General features: G+C 43.2%; 1 long non-coding RNA gene across 1 annotated transcript; it reads left to right on the plus strand.

Moving 5' to 3' along the window:
- The first annotated feature begins 4,441 nt into the window (after positions 1–4,441).
- On the plus strand, positions 4,442–5,558 carry LOC121652339. The gene is made up of 2 exons (XR_006012585.1): positions 4,442–4,962; positions 5,038–5,558. It is a non-coding gene; the product is annotated as an uncharacterized LOC121652339 (long non-coding RNA).
- Positions 5,559–6,195: the final 637 nt, after the last annotated feature.

Consider the following 6,195-nt stretch of genomic DNA (forward strand, 5'->3'; position numbering starts at 1 on the left):
TCAATAAAGAGGTGTTAAATCTCCAGCTTTGACCAATCGGTTTATTATTTTTGTTTCTCAGAGTGAATGAAACTGGTGCGTGATCGCTGATGCTGATTGGATGTATCTGAGTCTCTGAAATGTCGCCCATTAGTGAGTTACTATTTAAAATATAATCTATTCTAGAGAAGGAGTGGTGAACTGAAGAGAAGAAGGTGTATTCTCTTAGTTTAGGATGGTGAGAGCGCCAAGCATCGCAAAGACCAAAATCCTTCATGTACTGTTTGATAGTTTCTGACGACTGCCAGACTCGATGACTACCTGATGTGCTGCAGCGATCATGTTCAGTCAAGACTACATTAAAATCACCAGCTAGCACTATTCTGTTATCTGAATAATTCTGGAGTGTAGCAAACAGGGAGTGGAAAAAGGAGGGATCATCTGCATTGGGGCCGTACACATTGGTAATACATAATTTGATATTACAAATAGATAATAAAGTTATCAGAAATCTGCCTTCCGGATCCACTACTGTGCTATCTATGTCAAAATTTAGTCTCTTATTAATAAGAGTAGCTACTCCTCTCTGCCTAGAATTATAACAGGCTGAGTAAACATGAGGAAACTGAGCTGTTTTAAGAAGATCTATGGTTGAGTTTGTTAAATGAGTCTCTTGTAGTAAGACAATGTCAGCCTGCAGCTCCTGTAATTTATTAAAGATCTTCAACCTCTTCTCCCTGGAACCGGCTCCATGTACATTCCAACAGACGATTTTTAACATGGTTATTGTGAACGGTTTAATGCTTCATGCGTGTTACTGACGCGTGTGTCTTTGTGCGCCCCTCTTGCGTGTTCGCGCGTGTTTGCATGCAGCCTGATTGCGCGCGTTTGTCCGTATGTTAAATGTCCGTATATGTACCTTAATGCGTGTTCTCTCATACATAAAACGCGAGTGTTTATATGTATCATGTATGGTGCGGCTGTGCGTCCTGACGGTGTTCGACCGGCCGCGTGCGCTGCTGGTATTACGAGCTGGATTACAATTAACAGTGAAAGCGTGAAAGATAGTGAAAAGTGAGAAAAGTATTTGTGTGAAATATAAAAACAAAACAGAAAAAAATACATCGATCTAGATGTAGAGGCTGTGGTGAGACGAGCAGTGTGTTCTACTGTCAGTGATCTATAATGGCGAGTTAAGAGTGATCATTTGGAGAGATTGACATACAGCACCTGGGATCAGAAGAGCCACGGAGTGATGTCCGGGTCGCGGTACAGTTGTCCATTAATAAACAGTTTATCCACCGCGATGACAGCGCGAGCGCCATTAGCCATAGATTTCCTCCTGATGGGAAACAGGACTCTCCGTCGGTCCAGAATCTCTCTCGGATATTGGTCGTTTACTCCGAAGTTGGTCCCCTTCAGTTCGCGGCCCTGGTTCTTCACCTGCTCCTTCTGTTTGAAGCTGACGAACTTCGCTACGATGGGTCTTGGTCTGCTGGACCCGGGTTTCCTCCCGCCGAGCCGATGGACTCTGTGAAAGGAGATGTTTTTCACCGTTTCCTCTGGGAGCTTCAGGTGGGTTTTGATGAAGTTTTTCACCGTGGTCTCGGGGTCCTCCTCCGTCTGCTCTGGAATCCCTGCAAATACCAGGTTCTCTCTCATGCTCCGCGCCTGCAGATCGATCACCGTTTCCTTGATCTTCTTATTTTCATCTGAGAGACGGGTCAAGCCCTTGGTGAGGGATTTTACCGTCTCTCTGAGACCGGCATTTTCTGCAGCCAGACTTTCCACCTGCTTCTGGCTGAATTCTAATGATTCACGTAGCGCCTGGAACTCCTTGTGGAGAATTTCTACCAGACTCAAACGCGCATCAAAACTACTGAGTTTCTTATCTATGGAGATCAGAACATCTGTTGAGTCGTTCCCCGGTGGTGAAATAGCTCCAGGTGAATCCTCATTTCGCTGTCTCTTGGATTTAGATGAGGTGGAGGGGGTGGAGGTGTTGTTTGGTTTCCCCATGACGATTCTGTCGTAACAACGATCTATAAAATCTGTCAGGCTGGCCAAATCCTCCCCGCTGTGCTCCAGAGTGTACCTTTTAAAGACACTATAGTCCTACTTTAAAGAGTATTTTAATTAGGTTGGCACAAAATACAATCGAATGAAAGTAGAAATGTTTGGGCGCCTAGTTTGAATCTGCCGTCTCCCCCGGAACTACGTCACCTACAGCATTACCGTCACCAGGCAGCGTCACCAAAACTGTTCCTATAAACCAAAAAGTCACCTCATCTCAAGCAGGGACAATAAGTTAGACTCAGATCTCACACGAAAACTACTCATAACTCAAATTTCAGACTATTCACACACACAAAAACTCTTAGATCCGCACAAGACTCAAATCCCTCCCAGGCTGGCAAACTGTGGCCCACTGTCCACAGTCGCCAACTGGAGTTCTAGGACCTATTTCCTGGTCTTAGCGAGTACTGGAGGTCTAGGATCTACTTTCCTGGTCTTAGTGAGGACTGGAGTTCTAGGGTCTACTTCCTAGTCTTAGTAAGGACTGGAGTTCTAGGATCTACTTCCTGGTCTTAGTGAGGACTGGAGGTCTAGAGTCTACTTTGCTGGTCTTAGTGAGGACTGGAGTTCTATGATCTACTTTCCTGGTCTTAGTAAGTACTAGTGTTCTAGATTCTACTTCATGGTATTAGTGAGGACTGGAGTTCTGGTATCTACTTTCCTGGTCTTAGTGAGGACTGGAGGTCTAGGATCTACTTTCCTGGTCTTAGTGAGGACTGGAGTTCTAGGATCTACTTTCCTGGTCTTAGTGAGGACTGGAGTTCTAGGATCTACTTTCCTGGTCTTAGTGAGGACTGGAGGTCTAGGATCTACTTTCCTGGTCTTAGTAAGTACTGGTGTTCTAGATTCTACTTCCTGGTATTAGTGAGGACTGGAGTTCTGGGATCTACTTTCCTGGTCTTAGCAAGGACTGGAGTTCTAGGATCTACTTTCCTGGTCTTAGTGAGGACTGGAGTACTAGGATCTACTTTCCTGGTCTTAGTAAGTACTGGTGTTCTACATTCTACTTCCTGGTATTAGTGAGGACTGGAGTTCTGGGATCTACTTTCCTGGTCATAGCAAGGACTGGAGTTCTAGGATCTACTTTCCTGGTCTTAGTGAGGACTGGAGTTCTAGGATCTACTTTCCTGGTCTTAGTGAGGACTGGAGATCTAGGATCTACTTCCTGGTCTTAGCGAGGACTGGAGGTCTAGGATCTACTTTCCTGGTTTTAGTGAGGACTGGAGTTCTAGGATCTACTTTCCTGGTCTTAGTGAGGACTGGAGTTCTAGGATGTACTTCCTGTTCTTAGCGAGGACTGGCAGTCTAGGATCTACTTTCCTGGTCTTAGCAAGGACTGGAGGTCTAGGATCTACTTTCCTGGTCTTAGTGAGGATTGAGAAATCTGGGTGTAGTGATGGACTCAGACCTTAACTTTGAAAAACACATTAAGGGAATTACAAAGTTAACCTACTATCAGCTTAAGAATATATCATTAGGTACCGAGAGGAGATCCTCAGAGCCCTTGTGAGACCAGATGCTGGTGCGGTTGGTCCTGGGTTCCTCCAAATGCAAGACAATGCTAGACGTCATGTGCCTGGGGTGTGTCAGCGGTTCCTGGAAGACGAAGGCATTGATGCTATGGACTGGCCACCTGTTCGCCAGACCTTAATCCAGCTGAGAACATCTGGGACATCAAGTCTCCATCCACCAACGCCACGTTGACCACAGACTGTCCAGGAGTTGGTGGATGCTTTAGTCCAAGTCTGCGAGGAGATCCCACAGGAGACCACCCGCCACCTCATCAGGAGCATGCCCAGGAGTTGTAGGGAGGTCCTACAGGCACGTGGAGGCCACACACACCACTGAGCCTCATTTTGACTTCTTTTAAGGACATCACGCTACCCTCACCTCCGTGTCTAACAGCTCAACCTGTAGTGAGACTCTTATCATCTGGACCTTGTGAAGTAAAACAGAATCTACTTTATTGTTTTTGCACAGAGCTAAACTGAGGTAGCAGCTTTCAAAATGGTGACTTTCATTTCATATGTATTTTATGTATTTTCATAGAAAATGTAGGCCTGCATTTAAAGTGTTTGGAGTTTTTACTATTATAAAAGCCTAAAAATCTAAACTTACATTAATTTATATTGTTGCAACATCCTATCTGAGTACTTGGATGGGGTCATTTACGCTGTCCTGGCATCATTACATTCTGTTTATATTTACATTTTATACAGAGTACCAACCTTTTGTGAGACTTTTACCACAACTCAGTTAAAAAACACCTAAGTTACAGACAATAAAATTATTCAGTGTGTGTGTTTTACTAGTTAGAGATCACGTTAAACAAGGGTATGCAAAGCTTGAAGGTGTTGGAAAAACATAGAACCTGAGCCAGTTGGCTGAACGGAAGCACAGCACACGCTGAAATAAACATGTACCAACAAGAGGGCAAGAATTTCCTGCTTTGGTAAGAAGCTTCTTTAAGTCAACACAACAGTCTGTGGTTTCAGCAGCTTTTTTCGTATGATGGAGGCGGAGCTGCAGGTGTGGTGGAAATAAAATAAAAGAAAAGATCTCTTCTTGAGGCTCCAGATTCAGCTGTCAGCAGTCTGAATCTTTCTACCAGAGATGAGGGGTTTCCTGAAGATTTTGTCAACGAATGTCAGCGCCTTCATCGTCGTCATTGTAAGCATCACCTACAATATTCTGCTGTACAAGAATTTGGAGTGCACTTGCAAAGATGTTTTCAAAGACTGCATGGAATATGCAACCGGAAGTAGCAAGCTATGCGCTTCCGGGTTAGCGAACCGTGCACACACCAGTTCAGTGATTGATGGCTGGTATAAAGAGAGCCAGAACGCCACAGCGGTAGGTTCGTGTGCGTGTTTGTTCCCGCCGATTCACAGCGTGCGCCCTGGTTCGGTAGGTGAATGGTTTAAGATTGCTGTGAAGTGTATGGAATAGCATGCTAAATTGCCTCCCTCCTTGTTGGCTTAGGTACCGTTTCAGGACCCAGGCGGCTAGCTCCCACTAGGGGTGGTGAAACCAAGGCCTCATGAATCCTCGAGCCAACTTTGACCCAAATGCATGAAAGTGGTTTGCTGTTCTGAATCATTTGATCAAATCAAAGAGCTCCATCTGCTGGCTGTGGTCGTCTGATGCATCAGAAGGTCAGCGTTGCAGTTGATACCTCACATCTGTCATCCCTATGTCAATGTGGAATACGTGTTCAATAAATGATACATATTCTACCATGAGTGAATATTTATTTTCTGTAGATCATAAATTATAAACAGGGGTTATTATGTAAGATTAGTAAAGGTAACAGAATTGTGGTGTAACTTAAGTAAACCAATCTTTAATGACAATAGTTACTCACAGCGGGAACGTATGAGGGAAGGGTGCTTGTGGAACAGGGATGGTGATTGTGTTAGTGATTTTAGACAGTTATAGTAAGATTGTTTACTGTTTTATGTGTCTTATTTATAATAAATTTTGCAAATGCATCTTATCAGCTACCTCATGAGTTTGTTTTTCTTTTCTTTTTTTGCATAGCTGATTGTTGTTGAATGTGGCACACTGCACATTTATGTACATAGATTATTTACTCCAAGTTTTTTTTAATGTTATCTTTATTTTCTATCTAGTTTTTTTAATTGTTTATTTATTTTATAATGTTTTTTGGCATTCAGGGTGGACGGCAAAGTAAGATTTTCATTGTTCAGGGAAACTTGTTTTCTTGAATCTTGAAATGTGTTATGAGAAAAATGCTTTGGCAACTTTATGATGTGTCATAAATTTTTATTTAAAAACGTATTTTCTCAATAATGTCAGGCTTCAGTCTGCTTCTGATCTGGCACACTACCTCTCCAGCTTTGGAGAGGTTGCACCTGAAAGAAACACAAGAACAAAATTGTAATTAACCAACTTTAAAATTATTAAAATCCTCTACTGATGATGATCAGAAACCAGCTCGGCTGTCTAAGGTCCTGCAGGTTGTAGTTTTCCTCTGCAGCTGTAGACTGAGACGTTTCCTCAGATGCTTCTGGTTGAAGTTTGATTAATTTTAAAAACTGCTTTTTGCAAGGCTATTAAAAAAAATTATATAAGGAGAAGGAAATAAAGCTTACATGTGATGTTGAGGGCACCGCCCGA

This window comes from Melanotaenia boesemani, chromosome 13 (genome assembly GCF_017639745.1).
Source record: "Melanotaenia boesemani isolate fMelBoe1 chromosome 13, fMelBoe1.pri, whole genome shotgun sequence".
In the NCBI taxonomy this organism is placed as follows: Eukaryota; Metazoa; Chordata; class Actinopteri; order Atheriniformes; family Melanotaeniidae; genus Melanotaenia; species Melanotaenia boesemani.